Source organism: Canis lupus, chromosome 11, assembly GCF_003254725.2.
Source record: "Canis lupus dingo isolate Sandy chromosome 11, ASM325472v2, whole genome shotgun sequence".
In the NCBI taxonomy this organism is placed as follows: Eukaryota; Metazoa; Chordata; class Mammalia; order Carnivora; family Canidae; genus Canis; species Canis lupus.
In genome coordinates this window covers 24,191,817-24,217,963 of record NC_064253.1, presented here as the reverse complement: position 1 = coordinate 24,217,963, position 26,147 = coordinate 24,191,817, and the positions used below count along the sequence as shown (strand labels likewise).

The following is a 26,147-nucleotide window of genomic DNA, read 5'->3' as shown; positions in this document are numbered from 1 at the left end:
ATGACAAGAACAACAAAACAATAGCACTTAATTACTAAATATGTATTAAGAATTGTGACCTGTGCTAAGTGCCATAGTATTTTACTTCCTCTTTTATCCCATCTAATTCCCACAACAAACCTATGAGATAGTACTGTGATTAGTCTCAAATTAAGGATGCGATCATTGAAACAATGGAACTTTACCAAGGGCAGCATAGCTCGGAAGCAGCAGGGCCGACATCCTCGAACACTGGTCCTACTCTCCAATCAGTCTTTACTTCGATGAGTGCAAAGCCATCTGAAAAGTAATGTAAAATACCAGCTGTATCATCAGGATGCTTTTGATTTCAAGTGACATAAACATAACTCACTTTCTCCCTAATCCCCAAATGAAGATTTACTGCCATATAAGGCTAGAAAGTATACTGGGGAAGGCAGACCTCAGAGAAAGAAGAGGAAATTCAGTGTTGACAACACTACGTTTCCTTCTGTCTCTCTGTCTATCTCTGCTTGGCTTCATTCTGCAAAGAGGCTTTCTCCCCTTGGCAGAAAATAGCGATTTTGACAGCCCCAGATTCATTTCCTCCCAGCCTAGGAACTCGAAAGAAATGTACCAGTGTCTGTGCTTCAACAGCAGCGAAGGATTCCACCTGGATCTTTCTGAATCCTATGTCCAACCTTCAGTCGAATACAGTGGCCATCTGACCTTCTTCCTCCCTGCCATTCACTATGATCAAGGGTAATATTTTTTTCTGGAGAAGGAGGGCAAGATTATTCCCTGGATCAGGTAAAATTTCAAAAGCAGTGTACTACATAATCACCTCTTAAAATGTCAAATATAGTAACCTTGTTAACAGCTTCAGCTAAATGACACTGGCTTGAGCCGTAAGAAGTTATTAAGGCATTCTGAGTGTCTATGAATGATAGGCACAGACAGGCATAGAAGCCAAGTCTATACCAGACATGTTAGTTATCCTGTTAAAGGAAGAGTTCATGCAAAATAGAATAGATTCGGCCTTATTTTAATTCAAAATTCTTTTCAACCATTTGGCCTAATGTTGTAATACTTCCTTCTGATCATGTGGCACATCTGTCCTACTTATATTAAGCATTTACTTCTTCTTGGAACATGCCAAGATAACACAGGTTTCTTGGCTCCTGAGGATAAACTTTTAGGTAAAATGGTTATTGTGACATTTTCAGGAAGCACAGATGTTCAAACACCGTCCATGGTGAAAATGCATCCGCAGAATTTATACAGACTACTTCAACATGCAGATTAGTTATGCAGTTACAGCAGAAGGAAGCAATTCAGCTAATTATTTTACTACTTATTTCTATGTTCTCCGCAAACATGCATTTAACCAAGATTAGAAGAATACGTATTCATTTCTTCTTCTCAAATGCCCTGAATAGGATGCCATGTAATTAGTTAGCACTTTTGTTAAAAACACATTAGGAAGAATAACCTTCTTGTTGTCAGTTCTGTTGAATACACAATTAAACTATTTGATAAAGCAATTACCTGAACACAATTATGTTCATCTTCACCCCATCAGGAGATGAAATTAAGGATTAGGTAAAATTGCAAAGCCCAGGAGATCTTGGCAACCCTTACTTTAGGAGATAGAAAGGTCCCTGGCCAGAGTGAATTTGCACAGTGCTGTACATCTAATTAAATCATCATAAAACAATTTTAATTAAGTTCATGATCATATCACTTTTCTTTTTCTTTAAAAGAAACAAACAAAATCTTCCCTGTGGGTATGCTCTCTATCAGGCTTCTTCACAACATATTCCAAGATAACTTGAGCCACAGATATGGGTAATGCTCATAGAAACTGATCTCATTATCTAAGCTTTGGGTTAGTACCCATATATGTCATGTGAGAGAATGTGCTAGGTTAGAGTTTACCATGAATCGATGCCATAACTGCATATTGAGAGAAATGGCTTTGATAATGCTTTTGCTTTTACCCAAGTTAGTTGTTGGATTTTTCCCCTTTCTGAAACAAATGGAGTAGTTTTGCATGTTCACATACGATTGCATGGAACAGAAATGCCTCATCCTCTGGTCAAGGGTGGCTTTCCTGAGATACTGGGTTCTGTCCAGTAAGGTGCAGCAGCTTTTGGCATCAGGAGAGACCCTGTATCCAAAAGAGAAACTTTCCCAAGTTTTTATCCAGAGGAACTAAGGATTGCTTTGAAACCCACATCTCCCCAAAGGAGATATACCCAAAGGTTGCTATAGTAACCTGGGGACCCCGACCAGATTGATCAGATGGAACACATGATAAGGGTTCATTTGCTTTCTCCTCTCCTAGGAAAGAGATCAAAAGATGAGACTGTGTATCAGCATGGATGAGATGCCCCAAAGGTGGCAGAGAGCACACTCTGCTACACCTCTCATTATGTTCCATATTTCCTGCTGAAATCTCCCTGGACCAGACACCTAGCCCCTCTTGTGAGCACACCAACATACAGCCCAATTCCCTGGCACCAAGCAAAGCAAGATAGAGGTGAAGTAGAAGGGATGCAACTTGGTGTTTGGTTGGTTGGTTGGTTGGTTTTGTTTTATTTTATTGGTTTGCTTTTGTTTCCTTTTTTTCCTTTTAACATACATGAGAAGATGATCTATCTCTGACAAAAAGGAAATAACCATATTCCTGAGATTTCAGCTCTGAGGCTCAGCCTAAGCATCTCCTCAGTGAAGCCTCTGTGAGCCCTTCATGCTAATTTGGCCATTTCTTTCTCCTGAGCTCCATCAGAACCAGGTATATACTTCTTCTGGCACATTTATTACACCACCTTGGCATTGTTCATAGGTAAGTGTATGTACAGCTGCTTGATGAGATAGAGAGTCTTAAAACTATGACACAGAACTCCTCAATATAATATCCTCTTAAATGGCTGAGTTTGTAAGATATAAGGGAAATCCCTGGTTGAGAGGTGGGGAGAAGGAAAACCAGTGTGGACACTGACCACTGCCCTGGGTGCCCTGGGGCATGAGAAGGTGGAACGCAGCTGATCTAATCAAGAATATTTAGGGCAGCCCGGGTGGCTCAGCAGTTTAGCGCTGCCTTCAGCCCAGGGCCTGATCCTGGAGACCCAGGATCAAGTCCCACGTCGGGCTCCCTGCATGGAGCCTGCTTCTCCCTCTGCCTGTGTCTCTGCCTCTCTCTCTCTCTCTCTCTCTCTCTCTCCCTCCCTCTCCCTCTCTCTCTCTGTCTCTCTCTCTCTCTCTCATGAATAAATAAGTAAAATCTTCCTTTTTTTAAAAAAAAAATATTTAGAGGGCAACAGCTTACCTGCAGACTGGAGACAAGGCTGTCAGTTCTTACAAGGTGAGAAATTGGAGGTGAAACTTCACACATATATCCCAAAGCTTCAATTGTTTTACCCTGAATTAAAGAATGGGCTTGATTTAAAAAGGAAAAAAAAAATCTACCCATTGGTAAAGCCAGATAGCAAGAACATGTGAAAATTTCAGCCTGGATTCTGGCTTGGAAAAAGATCACCTGTAAAAACAAAACAAAACAAAACAAAAAAACCCACAAAAAAACTCTTTAAGAAAGAACCTGCATTCATTCCTATAGGGCAAGGGTGGTACACCAGACATTTAATGCCTGGTATGAGACACAAACATGTATCAGTCAGTGAGCAACTGTTGAGCTGTCCTGTGGTGTACCGTGTGAATGGTGACCTGAGTATGTGGTTGCAATTTATTTATTTTTTTTAAAGATTTTATTTATTTATTCATGAGGGACACAGAGAGAAGGAGAGGCAGAGAGACACAGGCAGAGGGAGAAGCAGGCTCCATGCAGGGAGCCTGACGTGGGACTCTATCCCAGGTCTCCAGGATCAGGCCCTGGGCTGAAGGCGGCGCTAAACCGCTGAGCCACCCGGGTTGCCCTGTGGTTGCAATTTATATTCTTGGCATGGTATCGAAAACCTGAATCTGGTTATTTGTTTTTTGTTTTTTTTAACATTCTTAGTTTATTAATCCTCTCATGAAAAATCTGCACAATCACCACAGATAAATCCACTGCAGAATCTTTACTCCTTCTGTTGTCCAATCTCCAGCTCACTTTTTGCCAGCATCAACGTTGGCTTTTGCAGTCCCCCTGACTTTCTTCATTCTGTTTTTGCATTCTTTGCGCTGTTTTCTTGAAGTCTTTTTCTTCTCATACAGGCCATGTCTTGCAAGTCTATGTTTGGGTTCATTTTTCTTTGCATAATCCAAGGAATCATAAATCATGCCAAAGCCTTGCCACCACCAAAATGGATTCTGAATTCAAATACAAATATGACATCTGCTGTGGTCTTGTACATTTTGGCTAGTTTTTCCCGAATTTCTGTCTTAGGCACTGTTGTCTTCCCGGGGTGAAGAACATCAATGACCATCTGTTTCCACTGAAGCAGTTGGTTGGTCATGAACTTCCTGGTCCCGATAGTTACTGTGTCGTTCTGATGGCGGCTGAGCTTCAAGTAGCCGGGGAAGAAAAGACTGAATCTGGTCATTTGACTTAAAGTAGTTTTGTGTGAGAATGCACTGAGGTTCCTGCAGATGTAAATGGTCTCTGGAGGACTAAGCCATCAGCTCAAGCTTCGCGGGATTCCCTCAAAACCCTGTCAAACATGTCTCATAATTCTTTAAAACATAGAGTGAAGTAAGCCACCATGAACAAGAGGCAGCACAGACAATCAACAGTAGAAATTGAAAGGTAGATTTTCATGTAAAATCAGTACAAATGTTTGAAGGGTTTAAATAAAAATATGACTGTAAAACCCAAGCAATGAGTTAGATGCTATCAGAAAGTGCCAACTCTGAAAGGGAGAAATAGAATCATTAAAAGTACATTTTAATGAAGGAAACACATGAAAATTTCTTTACCATGGAAAAGAAACCAAGGCTTTAGCTCCTTATTCTAAATTTTGCAATTAAAAACAAGCAGTTAAACAGATACTATTTCTGTACAAATCATATTTCAGGGTAACCATAAAGCTCTATTCAATAGGGGAAAATTCTTTACAGAAGAAGTATAGTGAATAAATGCAGAAGTAGTAACTGGGAAATCACCATTTTTCAGCCTTTAATGGTACAGCTGATATGGGCAATAGTCAAACCTGGATGAAACCATTAAACAACAGATTGATAATGAACTTGAGGCTATTAACTCCTGAACCTTCAGATAAATCACAGAATCACTGAAATGGACAAGTGGCATTGTTTGTCTTCAGGTGTCCTGTGGTAGGGAGCACACAGCTGGATGTGAAGTATCTTGGCAAAAGAAGTTGAGCTTAAATCTAGTCAAGCCTACAGTGCTACCTTCTGTTGACAGGATGTGCTAGGTGAAGGAGTGTGTTCAGGGAGGCCTCACAGAGGCAGATAGACAAATTCAGAACATGGAGTGTTCAGGGAGCCAGAAAATGGATCCAGTTAGTGCATGAAAAAAGGAGGAGTGGGACACATAGCTGCCAAATGTTTTGTCAACACTGGTTGAACCCAAAGAGAAACAAACCAGCAAAATTGTAAAAGGGAAGGATGTTTGGCGGACTCTTAGGAAAATTGATTGGGAAGTGGGAATGAGATACGGTGGTAGCATTGTAGTTGAATAAGAAAAACCCATAGTTGTACAAGAGATACACTGTGAGGAACATAGAGCATTTGCCATATGGCAATTTATGAGGAAAGAAGGAAGGAAGGGAGGATGGAAGGATGGAGGGATGGACAAGCCAGTGTGACAAAATCGTGAAAATTGTTAAACTGAGGTTGTGGAGATCCACTATATTAATTCCTCTACTTTGGCATATATCAAAAATTTTTCCTAAGTAAAAAAAAAAAAAAGAAAAGAAAAGAAAAAAAAGAAAAAAGCACTCTTTGAGGGGAGAAACTATCTCCTGTTAATCTTACCTCCAGTGTTGAATAAATAAAGTGAATATTAGCAAAAGGAAGGAAGCTGTGTATGTAAGACAGTTTTAGGAAAAACCAAAGTGATAAATTTGTAAAACCATAAAAATATATACCTCATAGGCTTAAAAATAAAAGTTAAAATTATACAACTTGTGTTTTTTTTCTAAGGAAAAAAACAGAAGAATTTCTGTGGCCTTGGATTAGGCAAGTATTTGTTACATACAACACTGGAACAGTGTTGTATAAAATATAAATTGGATAAACATTTTTCATCTCTGCCTTCAGAAGACACCATTAAGAGAGTGAAAAGTGCAACCACAGCCTAGTACAAAACACTTGAAGATTGTGTATCTGGTATAGGACTTGGGTCCAACACATATAAAGAACTCTTTAATTTCAATAATAAGTAAACAGGCAACGTAATAAAAACAGGGGACAGATTTGAGCAGGCATTTCATCAGAGAGGATAATGCAAATAAGCACATGAAATATGCTCGATGTTATTATCACTGAGGAAATGCAAATTTACAACCACAGTGAGATTCCACAATATCTAGAATGTCTAAAATTTAAAAAAAACCAGTCATTTCAAGTGCTGACAAAGATATGGAGGAAACAGTACCCTCCTATATTGCTAGAGGGAATGTAAAATAGTGTAGCCACTGTGAAAAACATTTGGGAAGTTTCTTAAAGTGCCATGTGTATGATCTAGCTGTTCTAATTGTAGATCTCCACCCAAGAGAGTGGACGTACATGCACACAGAATAGTTGTTCACACATGCTCATAACACCTTTATTTGTAACGTCCAAAAACTGCAAGTAACCCAAATATTCATCAAGTGACTAGATGAACAAATGTGATGCATCTACACAATTGAATACTGTGCAGAAATAAAAAGGAATAAACTCCTGATACACATAACAACACGAATACATCTTAAAATAATTATGCTGGGTGGAAGCCAGGCAAAAATAGTATCTATTATTTGTTGGCATTAATATAAAACTTCAGAAAATGCAAGCTAACCCGTGGTTTGGTGTTGAGGGGTTGGGAAGGCAGGATTACAGAGGGGCAGGAAGGACCTTTTGGGGGTGATGGGTATGTTCATCACCCTGATTCCAGCAGAAGTCTCATGTGTATTTATGTTTAGCAAAGCTCTTCAAACGGGATGCCTCAAATATGTGTGGTTTATGGTATGCCAACTGTACCTGAGTAGCACTGTTTAGAAAGTTTGTAAACAGATGGCCAGAGCGGCAGAGGGTGTCCTGAGCATAGCACAGTGGTCCACTTGCCCACGGTGAGCTTGCAGGTCTCTCTTGAGTGGTGCTGGTACCTTCTCCTGCTTTGTGGCCTCATCTGGGCTGGACAATAATGTCGGAAAACAGAGTCAACACCATCCACAGATTTTCCTGGTTTAACACATAAAGAGAAAAAGACGTACGTTACTGTGAACACTCAGTCACTTTGGGCTCTTCTTTCCTGGAGAGTCCTCTTGTACTTGAGGCGTGTCCTGGCCTGTAGCACTCCCTGAGACACAGAGCCCGGGTTTCAGGTGTTCGTTTGTGGCATCTCCCTTCTGTCCCTCTTTGAGGAGCAAAGATCTCAGGACACTGAGCAGTAGCCAGAAAAACGACTCTGGGAGCGGCTGGCCCAAGGCAGGTCTCCCAGGGTGGCTGGTGACACCTGCAGACCTCATGGCCTCTCAGAGAAAGTGCTTGGGCCAGAGGGATGGTTAGGGTTCACTGTGCGGCAAGAAGAAACTACACCAAGTATATAAATGCCCAAGAGCAAGAACTCATGGTCAGTGCAGGTGAGGGGAAAGATGACATGTTTGACATGGACCCTGTGACAGCCACGACAAAGCCATCAGTCCTAGATGACGGGAACAAGGGAGACAGTGCCTTCGAGGGCTGCACGCTTAGGATGGGCTGCCTCAATCTTCTGCTTCTGCAAGTGTTCATCTCCGTTTGCTGATTCCTGTCTCACACCTCCATGTGTGCAGAGTTGGAGAGGACACCAAGTTTTTTGGGGCCAGCCTTGAGACCCTTCTCCAGGGTGACTTCTCCAGGCATCAGTGCTATGTACCAACACCACGGCAGATACTGGTCCTGTCCCCAGGTTGTTTCCTGATTCGGGAAGATAGACTATAGACAGTGAGAGTGTCGTAGGTCAGCCAGGTGAGGGGTATGGTGGAGGTGTGGGCAGGTGAGGCGTGTGTCGGAGCATGGATGGAGGATTCACACATCAGTGTCCTGGTTAAGAGCTTGTCTGATGGGGCTGGACAGTGTCTGCTCAGATCTCAGGTTAGCTTGTTAGCCATGACCTTGAACAACTTCTGAAGCCTCTTGCTGCTCCAGTTTCCCTGTGTACAAAATGGAAATAATTATACCTACCTCACAGACTTTTTGCAAAGGTCAAATTAGTGATTACATAGTCCTATGAATGGTATCTGGCATATAGAAAAGCCATCTATAAATATGATCTGTCCTCTCCCAAAGGAGATCTGAGGACCTGTTCCAGAAAACTTGTCCCCATCTGTCCCCAGTAGCCCACATTTTACATCATACTTGACATTGTCTTCCTGAGGTCTTGAGCAGGTAGGGTTGCTCCACATTCTGAACGATGGAAGCATGGTCTCCTGGCAATGCCCAGCAGGTAGATGCTTGGCCCGTTGGTGTTAAATGGCACTCAGGTGCATCGTAACTCATTCCATGGATGTATAGTGAGCACCAGGCCACAGCAGGGTTGGACATGGCTAATATCCTATTGGTGATGAGAGTGGGCCTAAGTTGAGAACTTATTATCGAGTGGCAGGATGGTGAGGAAGTGGTTGCAAGTGGGAATGGTCTCTGCACACCCACTGTTCTGCTCCACTCACCCTGCTGTCATCTCACCCTTTTCTCTGCTGCTGGTTCATTCATCAAAGGCTTGCTGAGCCCCTGTCATGTCCTCAGTACATGTACAGGTTGCCAATGCAGGCAGACTGAGCCAGCTGCCCTTTCTAGGATTTGGGAGTAGCTTTGTTGGGATTGGTAAGCCAAGGTTTATGTATCTCTGGGACCGTGTCCTGTTGTAGGACAGAGTGGCAGTGACTTTGGCCATATCCTGACCATTTCTGGACTGGAAGGAGACAGAAATGTGGTCCTAGCCGAGTTTGTCAGATGTGCAAGTGGAGCAGCAAACTTGGCCTAGATCTGCTCCTTCCTGGAAAGCTTCCCACCCCCCCACCCATTCTAAGTAACTAAGCAAAAGCAGGCCCTCCAGTCACATGGCCAGGGGCATGTGGGCCACTCCAGAATCCCTCTCCAGGGGCCACCTTCATGTCCCCTGGTCTGGGCACTGTACTCCAGGCCCATGTTTGCACTGCTGACCACCTACAGTGATCCACACCAGTAGCAGTGCTCACACCACACCCAGTGTCAACCATGTGCCGCTCACCATGCTACACACATGACATGACAAGATCATATTTAATTCTTACACTGGTTCTCTCAGCTACACAGTAGTATCAAACCCCTTCTTGAGATAATGAAGAGAGAGAGAGTCTTAACCATTAACACTGCCTTGGTCTCTCAGCTCTAAGTGGAGAAGCCAGGCTTCACCATAAAGTTATTGTGATCACTCGTGAAATCCAGATGGTCTTCATCCCAACACCACTGAAGTCCCAACAGCGTGAATAGAAGTGACTCATTCAGAGTAACCTGGGACGGGTGGAAGTCAATTAGTGACAAGAAAATCAGTTCCTAATGAAAGAAGTTTCTTGTTCCTAAGTTCAAAGAAATACTATGGCTCTAGGCTGAGGATCTGCTAATCCTATGGTGACAATTGAATATAGATAATGGCCTGGGCCAGTTTATGGATTTCTTGAACACAACTGTGCTTTTATTGATTACTGGCTTTTATTTTTTTATTTTTTATTTTTTATAGATTTATTTTTTCATGGGAGACACAGAGAGAGGCAGAGACACAGGCAGAGGGAGGTGCAGGCTCCCTGCAGGGAACCTGGTATGGGACTAGATCCCCAGACCTGGAATTACACGCTGAGCCACCCAGGTGTCCGGATTACTGGTTTTTAAAGTGACACCGAGTGGCCCCTTTTCCTGAATAGTTGAAATGTTCCCCGCAGGGAACATGAACTCCTCCCTTTCAGCACTCTTCTTTCCCAAACTGTGATCAGATGACCCAGGCCTGCTCAGAGACCTGATCAGGACATCTGGGTATTGGTGGCATGCAGGGGAGAGCTTGGTCTCTGTAGATGGCAGCCGACCCCACTGGCACTGCCTCCGTGTGGTGCCCTCTCCCAAGTATCCTGCTCTGAAGCTGTCCTCATGGAAACATGTTTTTGTTTTGTCTTGGGCAGCAAGCTGTTGTTTTATTCCAGACACGTGGAAAGAGCGATGTGCCCACTAGCAGAAAATGAGCTCAGCACATCATTGAGCAATTTCAGGGCCACTACAAAGAGTCAGGGGCCGAGGATGAGTCGGGCTTGTTCTCATCACTCCATTATTGTATCACGTAAACACAGTGCTTCTTGCCACATACTTTGGTGCTAATAGCCTCCCCGGTCTAGTCTCCTAAGGGACCCTACCTTCTCAGTGAGAGTGCACCCTCTCCCTCCCATCCACCTCTCCCTCACCCTGCCAGGTTCTTGGGTAGCACTGGGAGCTGGTGCTGTGGGTAGGGAGTGAGGGGTCCTGAGGTTACTTGGTTTTCACAGCTCACAGGTTTTCTTGATTGCATGTTTTGTAGATCCACATTTTTATCCCTGTCGCTATCATTTTTCTTGACCTGCTATTTCAGTCACTCAAAACAGTATTACTGTATTGCATTGGAATTTCTTGGGCTCTTTTCCCCCATGAAGTTTTCATCAACCTAGGGAGAATAATAGCTAACGATAAGAATGGTGAACCACAGTTCCTTGCTGGTGGGCAGGCCCAGCTGTCAGGAACAAGGCCAATCAGCTGGTGCCCGGTGCCATGCCTACACCTGCTGCCACCCTGGGTGCTTGCCTTTCCCCAACCAGTCAGGTCCTCTCAACCCTGGGGTAGATTGGTTTTGGTCTCATTTTCACAGAAGAACCAAGCATCACAAACAGGTTGTTCCTTGCCTGATCCTACAGCCGTAAGTGACAGAGTTGGATCTGAACCTCAGTGGAGCAGAACCTAAACAGTTCCAGTCTCTTTCAGTCATTAAAGTATGGGAACGCTTCAACTTTGCTGGTTTAATGGCAGTGAAAGTTCATAGTGCAGTGTGTTTACTCAATGTCGTTTGAATGGCCTGCTAGAACTATTCACTCAGACGTGGAATTGGTATCGCCTATTCACTGTGGCCCAAACAGGTGATTCTCCCTCTTGAACTCTTCATTTTCTCTCATCCTCTTCAGCCAGTCCATTCTCAAGCCTTGTCCTCTTAAACTCCAAACTGTGTGTGATTGACTACAGCTCATTGCTGGTACTCCCATGATACCAGTGCCACCATTATTTTGCACTTGGGCCCCTGCTGTCCTCCTCACTGGCCTCTTTCCATCTGTGTTTGCTGCCATTGGTTGGTTCCTTATAGAGCAGCTGAGCAAGCAATTAAAACACCTGTGCACTTGCCATCACCTGCAGAATGATGTCTAAAATCCTTAGCCTGCTTCACACATATGCCATGATCTGACCTCTGTCGAACCATATTTTGCCATGTCTCTCTGTCCATCTCTCTTTGTGGCCACCTTGATGTGCATATCTCCCCCTGGTGTGTCAAACGTGTCCCACATCAGAGTTTTTGTGCATGCCATTCCCTCTGCCTGAATCCTCTTGCCCCAAAACTTCACATGGATGCTACCTTCTTATCATTCAGGTCTTAGCTAGCAGGTCCTCTCCTCTGAGAAGCCCTCCCTGACCACCATGACACAACGGAGTCAGCTTCACTATCACTTATTTTCTAATGCATTGCTCTGCTTTCTTCCAGCCAATTCCCTGTGTCTCCCATCATCTTATTTTACTTATTTCTCTACACTATATGCTCCATGTAGGCAGGGATCATGTCTGTCTTGTTTCCTGCTTCGTTTCTAGAATGGTGTGTAACATATAGGAGGGACTCAGTAAATATTTGTGAATGAAAGATTTGATGAACAAATAAAGTATAGAGTCCTCAAAATGGGCTGGAGTAGCTTTGGAGTATAGCTCTGGGCTTCTTCCAGTCTAGAATCTCTTGGGGCTCGGGGATGATTATACCCTCCTGCCCACTGATGAGAATGACAGCTTCTCCTGATTGCCCTCTAGGAGTCTGGGGAGATAGGGAGAGCATAAAATCATGATGCTAAAGACAAAGGTGCGTTGACTGCTGTTGACATGTACAGATACATATGCTTGAGAGAGATGGAAGAGCTGGATGAGAATGACCAACACTGCATCCATCCATCTGTTCACTTGTCTCTCCTTCCATTCATCAAGAATATACTGGTTACTTGCTTCTCTCTGGGCTGCAGATTTAAAAATGTATTAGGTAAAGTCCCTGCCCTCATAGACTTCTCATTTCAGAAGGGGAAATGGAAAGCCCTGTGGTGTTAAGTGGTTTCATAAAGATGAGCATGTGGGGATGCCTGGGTAGTGCAGTGGTTGAGCATCTGCCTTTGGCTCAGGGCATGATCCCGGGATATGGGATTGAGTCCCACATCAGGCTCCTTGTGGGTAGCCTGCTTCTCCCTCTGCCTGTGTCTCTGTCAATCTCTCTCTCTCTCTCTCTCTCTCTCTCTCTCTCTCATGAATAAATTAAAAAAAAAAGATGGGCATGTGCAGAGTACACAAGGGCACACAGAAGGGTGTCATATCTCACCTGGGAAGTTAGGGAGGGTCTTCTGAGGAGATGATAGCTGAGCTATGTGGGAGAAGTGTGAAGGATGCTGGCAGACATGGAAGTGAGCCCATCAGGGGCTCTCTCTCCCTTCACACCACTATAGCAAACTCCTGCTCATCCTCCAGATCCTAGCTCTAGGTAAGTCCCTTGTGAATGCCTTCTCCAATGTCCTCGGGATGTTAGGCCCTTTGTTAAACATGTCAACAGTACCAGATACCTTTTATTCTTGGCATTCACCAGAGATAAGGTTTACTTTTGTATTTGTAAGGTTATTTCATTAATAACTCTCTCCCCCAATAAACTATGAGTAACTAAGAATAGGAACTGCATTTATATTTGGCTCACTGCTTCATTCCCAGCAGCTTACACAATGCCTCGCGCAGAGAAGTGACTCAGTAGACACTTGCGTACTGAACACAGGTGGGTTGGGAAGTGGGAAAGATAAGGCCTAAGAGGTGAGCAGGGGCAAACCGTGAAGGATTTGTAGCTTCAAAGGAAGGACTATGTAGCTTCCTAGTGGAATTGACAGGAAAATGATGGAAATGTAAGTTTATTGTTCTGTAAGGACTGACACGAATGAGTACTTTGGGGACTCTTTTTTTGTCATACTAGATAGAATAGCTTTGTGAGCAAATGTAACCTAATGTAAAAATCTCTAAGGACAAATGAACTCCCATTTCTGGGACTCTCAGTCCTGGAGAAAAGACTTCAATTCACCATTTACTGTACCTGTACCTTTATGCCACCCTTTGTGTCTGGCCCTGGAAATGACAGAACGAACAATTCAGGGCTCCTCCCTGGCAGTAATGTACATTTGGAGGGGAGGGATGGTCTGTGATCCTCCAACAATGAGCAAACTTGGAGTGCAGATACAGAGGAAGGTTCAGGGAGCCAGCGGGACCCAGAAGTTAGCGTAACTGTGTCTGTCCAAAGAACTGATATTTTTATTTGTCCTTACCTGTAAACCGAGATTAAATTTAGATGCTGCCAGTGGGCACATGTCCCAGTGGAGATGTGCACAGGCCCTTTCCAAGGACAGTCCAGGGCATGTAGCAGCCTGGTATTGATGCTTTTTATGAAGAAATTGTTTCTTATCCTCACCTACAGCAAGCATTTTGTTATTTCAGTTTAGGATAACCCTTGCAAGTGTCATCCTGTAGTGGCTTGGTGCTGTTTTGCTAGACCTGTTACTTCATATTCCTAACAGCTTCTACAGTGCCTGTAGCTAGTAGGCGCTCAATAAATGCTGGTGGAAGGAAGGGGTGGAGTAAAGAAGAGACAGTCCTTGAAAAGACAGAGCAAATGACTTATAGGTTACCAAGTGTGAAGGATATAGTCCTCAAACTCCTAAAGAAACTGTCAAGTTTGTTAGATACATCTGTGCACCCTGTCTGGCCCACTCCACCAACCCTGTCCATTTGTGTCTCTGCTACATTTTGCCTCTTGGTCACTGAAGATGGAAGGGTGGGAAGAGAACCTGTGGCCTAGTTTTTATTGTTTTGTGTTGCCTTTTCCCCATGACTTGGCTCAGTTCCATGGCTGCATAAACATGTGAGAATATGAGGGAGGAGGTAGACTGGAATCTGAAACCAAGCCAGAGAGAACTGTAGAAAAGAGCTTCATGATGACAGGTGCTTTAGAGTCTCAGGAGAATCAAGTTTCTTCTTGTCAAAGCCCCTTGTTTAAAAGCCCAAGGGAACAAAGGAATTTTCCTTTTATAAAATCTGCCTATTCTATTTGTGCCATGACCCTTTTCCTTTTCCAACTCGGGGACTATGGAGCATTTGAGAGGCATTTCAAGCTTTCAAGATGAAGCTCTCCAAAGCATCTGAACTTGACTAATTCTACTCTTTCATTAACTTTAGGCAGCAAAAATGCTGGCTGTGTTCTGATCCCTGTACTTGGCTGGGCCTTGGGGAGTGTGGAGACAGGATGGACATGGTGCCTGCCCTCTAGGAGTTGGCACTTATAGCTGCCGCTTACTTAGGCTGGCTGCACAGTGAGCAGCACTGAAATGGAAGTTCAGATGTCCTCAGGCAGTCTATATCTGTGTGTCAGAAGCCTGACATCCACACATGGAGAAAGGCCTGGATACAGCCAGAGACAGAGACCAGGGGTTAAGTCCTAGTTCTTTCAGACTAGGACAACAGAGATGTTCTGAGGTGGAGAACAGAGCTGGGATTCTTCTCCTTCTCCCATTGTGCCATGACTCACGAATATGTTTGTTGACTAATTGCTTCTCTTTGAGAAGTTTGGAAATTACACAGCAATTTTATTGACAAAAGGATGAACTTCAAATTGCTGTTTTGCAAAAAATTGTCTTGTTCTTGAGGCAATCTCAACCCTTTTTCATTGAAATAAAATCTTAATACTAGCAGCTTGTCTCATGTGGGATCTGCACATTTTGTTAGAGAAAGTATTGCTTCCCTTTCTGTTGTTTTAAATGATGGACCATTTCCAAGTTGATTCCATTTCTCCATGGATTCCCAATCAAGTCAGTGAACAAAAAATATCTAGCACCCAAGTGTTAGATCCAGTGCTTATATCCCAGGCAATTATTTGGGGAGTAGAATGAGCCAGCCTGCTGGTGGCCTCTATCACATTCCTCAGTCACCTTCTGGGTATATTTTAGAAGGTGTCATTTTTTCCATATTCTAGCTCAAACCATAGAATTTTTACAGTTAAAAAGCTTTCTAGCCCAGGACTTGCCAAGGGGTATTCAAAAACAAGTTTTTAAAAGCTTATTCTCAATTTGTGTACCTATTTTTCCCCTAAAAATTAGTGTAAGTGTGGATATTTTTGTCTCACTATGAGGTGATGCATCTGAGAGGACTTTGGAGTTGCATGGACCTCCAAGTTCAGTGGAGAATGTCACTTAATGAAAGCCTTGTCTGTTTTGCATGGTTTCTAGAAGTCAGCCCCTGGGTTTCCTGTTGACTGAAATCACAAGCAGTTGTGCTAACGAGATCATTCAGGAGGCACTGGTAGGAAGCAGCATAGCTCTCCAGGTCTTGAATATGAAGATGACCTTGTTGGTGTCCCGTTGCTCTCAGAACATGGACACCAAGGCCTTCTGCCGTCACTTTGTGGCAGGTATGGGAGAAGGAGGAGGGTGGCCATATCCAGGGAATTAATAGGTTGACCACTAGGGTTAGTGTATTCGATCTGAGGTATGGGCTGTCCCTATAGTTTTGACTCTGCAAGCCTGTAGGCATTTCTACTTGCTTTCCCCAGCAGAGCTAACAGAAAATTAGAAGAAGCTGTTGAGGTAGAGTGGCTTTGAAGATTTTTGGTTTTGTGTTCTTCCAGTTTGATTCAGAGGGAGTGTCAAAGACTTTGATGCTTATGAGCAGGGACAAGAAGGGAGATGGGAAGCCTGGAGGGGTGGTGATAAGCTGGCTCTGTCAGGAGCCGACCCTCTCATCCTCTCTCTCTTCTTGCATTTTTGTTCTAGCTCCTCATTTCTGTCCTGTGTAGTTCTTCAGTACCTCCTATCGGCCAAGGTCACAGTGGTTTTCCTGGCCTCTTTTCCAGGTACATAGGCTGTGCTTCTCCTCTGCTTGAGCAAATGCAGTAGTTTCTTGTTGTGCCTCATGACAAAAATGAGCTCTAGTTTGGATTCTAAGCCTCTTTCCTAATCTCTGTGCTCCTGGTCTCCTCCATGCCATGTTGTGTCCAAATCTTCAGAATCTTGCACAAAGTTGCACAGCCACCAGGAAGAGTTGTCCTCACGTGAGTTTGCCATCTTTCAGCTCCCATGGTACTGAGAGTCACCTGCCATGGTCCACAATGTCATTGTGGCCAATCTAGTATAATATGCTAGTTGATCCATTTGTTAATCTACTTGAAAACTCTTTGAGGTCAAGAACTATGACCTTGCTACTACATTGTGAATCTCTCAACATACAGTTTCTGCCAGAACAGAGGTGATTGGCATGAAAAGCTTAGGACAGCCGAGGGGTGGGGTGATGGTGGGTAAGATGAGCAGCAGGAGGATTAGCAAACTTGCTCTACAAGGTTGATAGATTTGACATCCTGATATCACTCTTTTTATCTTTCTTTATAAATGCCTTGGAGCAAGCCAATCAGGTGATTTGTATCCCAAAGTAGAAACAAGCCCATTTGGGAGACAGAGACTGCTCATCTTTCAACTCTGTAAGATACTGCTGAGCAAAGGAGAAATGTACAGGATTAAATTCCCATAGATTAAACCCGGTGGTGGTAGGAAGTTAAATTTACCTAATGAATATGCAGGAGGTGGTCATGTGACTTCCCATTCATGACGCCACTCAGACTGCAGTCACATTTGTGGGTGGCTCTGTGGGAAGAAAAGATGTAGGCTCTCCCTGGACAGGAGACCACATCCGTTCGAGGTAGGATTTTCTTTTGGCTAATGAAGGCACAGTGTATTTGATTTGGAGAGAAGCTTAGAACCTAACTGGTCCAGCCTCCTGGTGCCCACTCCATGACTTCCCTGAGGTTTATAGATGTGAGGACTGAGCCCAGGAGAAGTCAGGTTATTGTCTGAGCAGAGACTAGACCTGAGCCTCCTGATTTCCACACAAGAGCTTTTCATCAAAGGGTGACAGATGTTTGTGGGTACCAGGAAGCTGAGAGAAAACATATAGTGTCAGCAGCACCCAGAAATCCGGGTGGAAAGTTGCAGTTAGGGAGCTACCGTGTGTTTTCCCTGGTTTACATGCTTTTTTTGGTTCACTTTCCCTTCTTTTTTTCTGCCTGCTTCCTGACCTCTTTCTGCGGTCTTTCTCGGTCTCTCTCCCATGAGGCTAGGGAGCCATCTCTGGGCCTCTGAAAGATCCAGCTGATGCTGTACTTCTGACTCCAGCCTTGCCTGCATGTCACAAAACAGTGCTCCCTGGGTCCCTTGCCCCAGCAGCCATGCTGTGCCTTCACTGGGAAAGATGCTGCCAACCACTGTGAGCCCTCCCTGCTGTGCAGAGGCCCAGGGGTATAGGAGTTCTGAGGGTGAGCGATCTTGAGTAGGTAACTCTTTTAGGTGAACCTGAAGATAGGAACAATATTGATAATGGTAATGATAATGGAACAATAAAGATAAAATAGCTACTATTTATCCATGTTGCACCATGCTACAAGCTTTAGCTCTGTTCTCCCACTTAGTACATAGCTCCAAAATGTCAGTGGCAGTTTTCCAGAGGAAGACATGGAAGCTCAGAGAGGTGAGGTAACTTCTCTGAGTTCATGCCTCAGGACCCAGACCTAATCAGGGTCTCTCGGGAAGAGCAGAGGTCTGAGGGGTGGAGACCTCTAGCCTGCAGCCCCTTCGGATACAGCCTATGGTTATGGCCGTCACCGCTAGGGAAGAAAGGAGATCACCCAGTGACTCTTTGCTTCTCTGGTCCTGATGCACTTACTCTGTTGGAAGGGAAAGAAAACCAGGCTTCACACTCTTCCCATCATCCTTCTCTTCAGGAAGCATTGCCTGATGTGTCCCTATTGTATGGATCTAATTCATTTCCACAAACACCTATGAGGACTTCCCTGGCCGCGGGGGGAATGACAGCTTGTTACATAACAGGAGCATTTGATCAGGACTCAGAAGACATTAGTCAAGTTTCAGCTTTCCTCGGTATTATCCTGGTAACCTTGGACAAATCATGTGATTTCTCTGAGTCTCCATTTCTTCATCCATCACACAGAGCTAATGATGACAGAAGCAGCACGGCTGTCCTTGCTCGGTTTCTGCACTGAGGTGGCGGCTGGTTGGGGAGCCTTGACGTCTTGTCACCTTTGGGGTGGCTCATGTTGCCTCTAACCAAGAAAGCTTCTGGTTGGGGCTGAGTGTGAGTTGTAGGGAGAGGTGTCAGAGAGGAGCAGAGGAAAGAGCCAGAGTTCAGGAAATAGTTCTTTGTGTCCTTTGTGGAGCTCAGGTGTCCTCAGCTGTCAAGCAGTAGGTTCACCTAGGGAGTGGGACAGGAAGATGTGGGGCCCTTTGTAGGAAAAGGAAGGAGGACCAGATGGGGAGTCCCGGTGCTCAACACTCCAAGAGCATTTTTCATTTCACTTGCCTTAAATATAACAGCACCCGAAGGGAGTGTTGTTATTTTCAGTCTACAGATGGGTGAACCAGACTCCAATTAGTATGTGGTGGCACTGGGATCAAGCCAAGGTCCCTCACATCGTGAAGCCCATGGCCCCCAGCCCTGAACAGCGCCGCCTTGTGGCAGCAGGATGGGGGACGGGTGTTGTGCTGGTGAAACAGTGGTGTGATGCCATTTCCAACCATCCTATTGGCCAATACCTGAAGAACCAAGCAGGCTTGGCAAGTGAGGATCACAGCTCATCAGTGCAATGCCCTACTTTAAGGAGACATCGGCCCCGTAGTTTCTGTCATGGTCATCTGCATCAGTAATGATGGAACCAGGACTGGACTTGGCCATCCTCTTTCACATGGGCGTGCACCTGGGTGTCCATTTCAGCATCCCTTTAGGAAAGGCAAGGTTCCTCCCCACACCACAGGGTGAAAGTGTTCACAGTGCTGGCCAGGGCACAGATCTCTTTCTATAAACCATGTCCTCCCAGCCCTCTCTATTAGTAACCTCCTCACTCCTTCTGGTGTCAGAAAGCCAGGAGGGGAGGCTGGCCAGCAGCTCTCCACCAGTACAGATGGCGAGTGGGATCATTTCCCTGGAGCTGAGCTTCTGTTTGGGGAAATGTCACTTTCCTGCTCTTGCCTCTCAAATGCTTCTGAGCTGTGGTTTGTCATGGCCTTAAATTTAAACCTTGGTTTTTCCTTTCTAGTAACTTATGGGTCCTTTCTGACAGCTCCCATCAGGTTGCCATCTTTCATCACCTGTTGTGTATGGGTGTGGGGTGGTGGGGTCAGGCGGGGGCTGTTCTGGTTGATCTCACTGGTGCTGCTTAGGGAACCCTCAATCTGTGTCCTCCTTTTATGGTTTGTCACGCTGGATACTGATATTCCCCTCTGTTAGAATTGCATATTTGGTTGTCTTCTAGAAACATAGAGATTTTAGAGTTTTTAAAAATGTTATATTGCTTTGTTCTCATTAAAACTGCAATAAATGCAGAATATTTGTGTGACTGTGGAAAATCATGTGCTATGTATAATCCTTTTGCTTCTGCAGGTGGTGGATTCCTGAAAAGGGCCTTTACTTCACTGTAATGATGGGTTTGTGGATCCAAAGGAAAAACTTCCAGAGCCAAGGAAGTGAGGGCTGTCTCTGAGGAAGGGACCCAGTCAGTGGGCAGCTCAAGAGAAATTTTGGAGGAGATGGAAAACCCTAACTGAGGTTTTCTTTTTGATATAACCTCCCCTGTGGTCCCACAATGTCTTTAGCAGAGCATTCATTTTTTCACTAATACTTCTTACAGGGGCCTTTTTGTTGGGGGAATTCAAATGACCACTTCCTCTCTGATAGTGGCTTCTCCCTATCCCCCCAGACTGGTTCTGTTTCAACTCATTTTAAGCCCTCAAGTGTTTTCCATGTCCCAGCAACATCTCAAATGCTGAGAGTGGGATGGGCAGCCTCTGCCTGCCAGGACCTTATAGACGGGAAGGGAGGAGACATTCGTTCCATCACCCCACCATGGCTCCAAGGTTGACAGAGAGTTGTGGGCAATCCCTGGACAACTGTGCAGCTTGGAGCACATCCCACTGCTCAGCACTACCATTATGAAGCAGAAGGGGCAAAGCCACTTTGTGGGGATAGAATTTATGACATCTTCATGGATGGCAAGTGAAATGACTCAGGCACTCTGGGCACAGTCTCTGAAGTAGAATGGAGGCACCATAGCAGCTACAGCTGAGTCGGGGTTGGGGGGTGGTGAGAGTAGGTTTGGCAGAGGAGAATGAGCACTACCCTGTGTCAGGCACCCGGCTGAGCCTCAATCACAATCCTGGCTCATCCTCACAATTCAGAGTCAGGTGCCATTGTCATTTCTATTTTACATATGCAGAAACAGAACATCACAGAGTTAAGTGACTTGCTCTAGGTCAATGAGTGAGTAAACAAGAGTTGATATTTGAGTCTGGGTTTGTCTGTCTCCAAATTCCCCACTCATGACTCCTGTAGGATTCTTACTATGTCATTGTTTACTTCTGTGACACTGGAGGGAAAGAAGCCCGCCGGGATTTCCCAAGATGTAGGCTGAAAGAAAGTCCATTCCTTCCATGGGTGGGCGTGGTGGGGGTGACGGGTATCCTGAATGTATCTGGTGCTTTCCATCTGTCACAGAGGCCATATTCTGTGTCTGGCCTTGTGCTGACCACTAGATATGTATCATTTCATTTCATGTTGATTCTTTCCTAGTATCTGGCTTCCTTTTCTAGAATGTAAACCCCCTTGAGGACAGCAAACCTTCCTGTTTTATTCACTGCTATATGTCTAGCAATTGGAACATTGCCAGGCACATAATAGGTGCCTAACAAAAAAAATGTCAGTTGAATAAATGGATTATAGAAGGCCACTGAGACTGGTAGAATTATTTCCTCCATTTTAGCAATTAGGAAAGTCAGGAACAGGAAGGTTAACTCACTTTCCCATAGCTAGGAAGTCAAGAGCCAGGGTGGATTTGAATTCAGGGTAACACATTCCAGAGCCTGTGTTCTAACCACTGTGCTTTCTGGGAGGTCACCAGTATGCTTGTGGTGGGCTTAAGTGGCTGATATACTGGCTTTCCTGTGAACTTCGCAAGTGGCATCCTCCCCAAGTAGCAAAGGGAAGGAGATAATTGATGAGCTTAATTATCTGTGGCAGTAACATGATGCGAGTACCACAACATGAGTAGTCATTATTACTTTGCAGCGCAGGATTCCCCCAAACAGGAGGGAGCACACACATTGCAATAGGCACTGTGAGACAGGAGCTGTTCTATTTCATTCATGGGGGTCCCCCCCCCAGAGCTTGGTGTTAGAGTGTTTGAAAAATCACTCGGCTGTATGAAACACAAATTATATTAGATGGAGAGCAGCTAGCTTCCTAGAGATCACAGTTGGCCTTCCTTAATGAATTTTGGCCTGATTAACACAAGTTCTGGATTGACATCAAAATATGCAAGTAGAAACTTGGTAGGGGTGGGAGGAAACTAGTTTGAGCTTGCTGATTTTGAAATCACAGGAAGGAGAGGTTTGTGTGAAGATTGGAGCTGAGGACTGCATGTGTAGTGAGCTCCTAGATCTTTGAAGCAATGTTGCTTTGCTCAGACCTCTGTAGACTGAGGCCCAGCCCAGTCTCTGCAGCCTTCCTGGCCCCCATTCCCTGTCCAAGGGCAGGAGGTCAGGGTGGAAACCTAAGGCTAACTGACCCTGAGGATGTGTACCAACCTCTTCTTGTGTCTCATTTCCTCGGTACCTGGATGACTGGTCATGCACCATCATCTAAATCCATCCTTGCCATCTTCATGGAGACTTCCAGTGACATCTTGTCCCTGAATGCCTGCTTCTTCATAGCTGGGTCTCTATTCCTGTCCCTTCTGTATGGACTCTTGCCAGTTGCTTACCTAACCACCCCCTCCCACCAGACTGAGATCTTGGCATCTCCTCACAAGACTCAGCTTTTTGAAAGTGCTGGGCATGTCTCTGCCCCCCTTTGTCCTCATGACTGACCTTCTGGACTCAGACCTGGATCTTCTTAGACATCATCAGAAGTGAGTCAGATACCTACATTCCAGCCTCAGATGTCTTTACGTCATCCAGCTTTGTGATCTCAGTATCAAGCTATGGCAATCTCAGGGTCACTGGGGCTACAGTTTTAGCCTCACTAGAAAGTACAAAAGGAGAAGAGATCCCCTGTGAATGGTGGGACTTAGACATTTGTGGTCCTGGGATGAACAGTAGGAATCATCAGCTCACACTCACCTCATGGAGCAGAATGGCAACCAGGGTCAGCCTCATGGGACAGCTGGTCTACTTGGCTCACCTTTTGTCATGCTCTGGGAGAAATTAGATGAGATGAGATCTATTTGGGGGGAAAACTACATAATCAGAAGAGGAAAAATGACAGACTGTCTGCCCCTCACCAGTTCCACAGCTCAGCTTCTTTATCAGAGAATGAACTCTTGCAAGGACATTTTATTACTTAAATGTATTTTTCACACAGGTGATGCCAAGCAAAGAAAATCCTCTTTGAGTTATATGACTTTTTTGTTCAGCACTACAGGGTCTTTCATCTCTAAGCAGTAAAATCAGGCAGTAATTCAAAGTTTAAGTTACTGTTTCATTGAAAAAGTATCACCTTCATCTTGTTGCATTTGGTCAAAAGTCTGCTTTGGCATTTTTGGTCACCTTTACCTACAGCTTCATTTTTGTTGGCTCTTGGGAGTGTATGCAGGCTTTATTCAGAAAGGCATCTGGGGTTTATTCTTCTAGAGCAAGTGGAGGCAGAGAGAGGAAGAAATTGTCTAAAGCAGACAGAAAGTAAGGTTGCCTGGCTGGTGATGTTTATCTCATGTCAGGCCACGGTGAGATGTTAATGGCTTTTTCTGACCTTGGGGAGTGTTAGCTTTGGAAAGAATTGGTGGATATGCTTAGTTGGCATCTGTTTTCTCATTCTGCAGAATGATAGGGGTTGCTAGGGATGCGACACATACTCTATCACTCTAGAAATCTGCTACTCTTTCTCTGTCTGCATTTCTTCTTCCTTATCAGTGAGGAAAGAGGCTTTTTATGCAGAGGCTCTAGGAGAGGTCATCAGTTGAGAAACCAGGAGTCATGAGAGTCTGTCTCTACTCTTTGATAGTGATGACAGAGACAGCAGACAACCTGAGGAAGGTGGCTCAGGACTGCTCCTCAGAAAGCAGATCCACAAGGGCGCTTTGGGACAGAAGGAGGCAAAGCCTCCAAAGGAGGATCAGAATGGAGAGGTGCTTCACCATTGTCTAAGTTCCAAAGATTAAATACTTATGAGCCTGCATCCTAAGAAGTTCACAACCAGGAGAAAGTATGTTTGAAGCCATGAAAGAGGCCTTGGTTGGGTTGCTCTATGGAGGTTATGGATCTGATACAGACTTCTGTTTGCTCTGAATTTTTCATTAGTGACACAGTCATCCTGCCCATACCTGTGGATGGCTGTGAGGTGCTGTCCCACATAGCATTTAGAATGTGTATGATTGGGGCACCTGGGTGGCTCAGTCAGTTAAGCATCCAACTCTTGATCTCAGCTCAGGTTTTGATCTCAGTGTTGTGAGCTCAAGCCCTCATTGGGCTCCACAGTGAGTGTGGAGCCTCCTTAAAACAACAATAACAACAACTGTGATTGTCTTCTTTGAGTTTTCCAAGAAACTGATTTTTAATTTGGCTGTAGTTCTGGTAAGGCTTCAGGTGCTTATTTCCTGTTTCATTCCTTTATTCTTTCCTTGAACACATATGAGCACTTATGGTGTTCTGGGCACTGTTTGAGGTACGTGAGATGTAGCAGTGAATGTCAAGACCAGGATCCCTGTTCTTTTAAGGTCCACGTTCCAGGGGAACCGTGACAAGACCCCTACAGAGACACTTGGGAGAGAGACCTCCTCTCTGCCTTTCCACATGCAGAATGATGTAAGTCAGCACACGCTACCTCGGCGTAGTCCAGGGAGAATTCTGCATGGCATGAAAGACTGGGCTTTCTTTGTAGGAGAGGAGTTCCTATAGGCACCCTGGGCTGACTGGGAGGACCACTGTCAGTACAGCTCTGAGCTTGCTAAATATCTTGACAAGGGACCGTATAATTAACCCCTTAAGAGCACAAGCCTTAGGGTCAGACAGCCTGGGTTTGAATTTGATCTCTGCAGTGTAGAATTGGCTTTCACTGAGCAAAGATTTCTGAGCCCCAGTTTCTTTGTAGGCAAGTTTGTTGCTAGCAGAGTTCTTGTTGTATAGCAGCTGGGGTGGAAATTAAGGGAGTGAGTATAGGAAAAGCTTTTAGCACCACACCTTTTACATGACTAATTGTAGTGACCCTTATGTATATTATGAAGACTTTGAAGCCATTTCTATTGGCACTATGGAGGCTGTAGATAAACCTTGGGTTTATAGCTTGACTCTGAGGGATACACACATATACTACACAGAAGCCAGGCAGTCCAGCAGCTCAGTCACAAATGGGAAGGAAACACTGGGAGCCATAAGAAGCAGGCGTGGGCTTGTGGAGGGCAGGGGCACAGATTGGAAATGTGCTTGGGGTCAGGGATGTCCCAGGGGGAATGTGGCCCAAGTGGGGAAGCTTCACATAGGAGGAGAGAGAGGCTCCCATGTGACAGGAATATGAGAGTGGAGGGAACCTGGGAGCCACTGTGAAAGAACTAGAGCACAGTTATTGGTGAGGCAAGATCAGGACCGGAGGGGACATACCTCAGAAACAAGAACTAGAATTTAATCCAGGTGAGGAAAATGTCAGCACATGGGGATCTTTGGCCTGACTTCCCAGTAAGTAGGGAGAATCCAACTGGTAGGAGGGACCATGCAGATTTTGTGTCCAATGAACTGTGAGAGCCCGAGTGCTGTCTACAAGGCCGAGCAGGGTCAAAGCCTTGAGTTCTTGGTGAGAGATGACTGACTTCATTTGGGTAACTCGACTACAGCTCATGGCCTCCAAGCTCTGTGATTACTCAGCAGGTAGCGAGATGCCTGTTCATCTGCCCAGGCATCGGCGTTTGTTGGCTGCCTCCTCTTTTTCAGATCTTTTTCTAGGCACTAAAGCCAAACGGGTAATTACAACACTGTATTTGTGGAGCTTATAAGTGAGACAGGCAAGAAAGCAGTCACTGCAGCTCAGGGCAGCAAATGGTGGAGGTGGGCACAGGTGGTGAGTGCTCTCGAGGAAAACCTGCCACAGGATCCCCAGGGGCTGCAGACAAAACAAGACATCAAAGTGGATGGTGGTAAGGGGAGCACAGAGGGTCCGTTTAGGGGATGGTATGCCGGAGCAGAATGAGCATACATTGGGAAGAGAAGCCAAGGGACGAAGTGAGAGGCTGCGTGGGCTGTAGATCATCAGGGTCCTCGTGTGGGCTCACATCTTCACACTCAGCTGAGGATGACAGGGGACAAGGAGTGGGTGTGAACTGGGACAGAGAAGTGCACGCATTAGCATTTTACAGAGATCCTCCAGGTGCGGAGCAGCTATTGGCCAAGTGCAAGGATGGAGGCGGGTTGGCAGGACTGGAGGCATGAACTGAGATTTGCTGCCCACCATGTGTCAGGGGTGTTGCCAGACCCTAGAGGACCCCCATTTCCCCATTTTGTCCTGACAGCTGCAGGAACGGGGGTGGCTTTACCTAGTGATAAGGAAAGGAAGACTTGGGCAGGTTCTGTGAATTGCTCAGACTCTCCTCTCTGGGAGGCAATGGAGCCCCCAAGGGTCACATCCCTTTTAGTCCTGCGGTGACAGGGGCAGACCGAGCGTGGGCAGCGAGCCCCTTCCCATCCATCACC

General features: G+C 45.1%; 1 protein-coding gene and 1 pseudogene across 2 annotated transcripts in view; one reads left to right on the top strand and one right to left on the bottom strand.

Annotated features, from left to right (window-relative positions):
• Positions 1-26,147, top strand: part of SPOCK1 (SPARC (osteonectin), cwcv and kazal like domains proteoglycan 1) — a 499,775-nt gene that overhangs the window by 368,626 nt on the left and 105,002 nt on the right. The gene's annotated exons all lie outside the window — the stretch shown is intronic.
• On the bottom strand, positions 3,957-4,502 carry LOC112650313 (40S ribosomal protein S24-like; annotated as a pseudogene).